Source organism: Egretta garzetta, unplaced genomic scaffold, assembly GCF_000687185.1.
Source record: "Egretta garzetta isolate BGI_Z169 unplaced genomic scaffold, ASM68718v1 scaffold1267, whole genome shotgun sequence".
Taxonomy (NCBI): Eukaryota; Metazoa; Chordata; class Aves; order Pelecaniformes; family Ardeidae; genus Egretta; species Egretta garzetta.
The window spans coordinates 34,271-34,907 of record NW_009260367.1 but is presented as its reverse complement, the minus strand read 5'-3'; positions in this window follow the sequence as shown (position 1 = coordinate 34,907).

Here is a 637-nt window from a genome sequence, read left to right as displayed (position 1 = left end):
GGGGTCCCTTCCCACCCAAAACATTCTATGATTCTATGAACCCATCTTTCCGTTGAAATAAAGCAGCCGGGCAGCTTTTGACACCCAGCAGTGTCCTGGGGTGTTAGCGGCTGGATCGCTGCCCTCCTGGGATGAGGGGACATTGAGTCCGTGACGATGCAGAGCTTGGCCCGGGAGTCCCTCGGGGAGACCCATCCCTTCAGCGCCCGATTTAGCCAACCCACCTGTCCTAGCGGAGCTTTTCCCCTGGAAAATTCCCTGGAAAAAAATAAAACAAACCAAACATGGAATTCCAAAGAGCTCAAACACCCAGGTCCCGGCGCCTCTCAGCACCCCGGGCCCCTCCCCGAGGGATTCTCCGATGTTTGCGTCCTCCCTGATGCGGAGAGATGTGAACTGGTGTTTCCCCCCCCAGCATTATTTGCTCTTCCCACCCCCCCCAGGAGCTGGGAGGGACAAGAGCGTTCTCCACCTTCCCCAGTGCAGATGGAGAGATGTGAACTGGTGTTTTCTGCCCCCCCCAGCATTATTTGCTCTTCCACACCCCCCCCAGGAGTCGGGAGGGACAAGAGCGTTCTCCACCTTCCCAGTGCAGATGGAGAGATGTGAACCGGTGTTTTCTGCCCCTCCCACCATT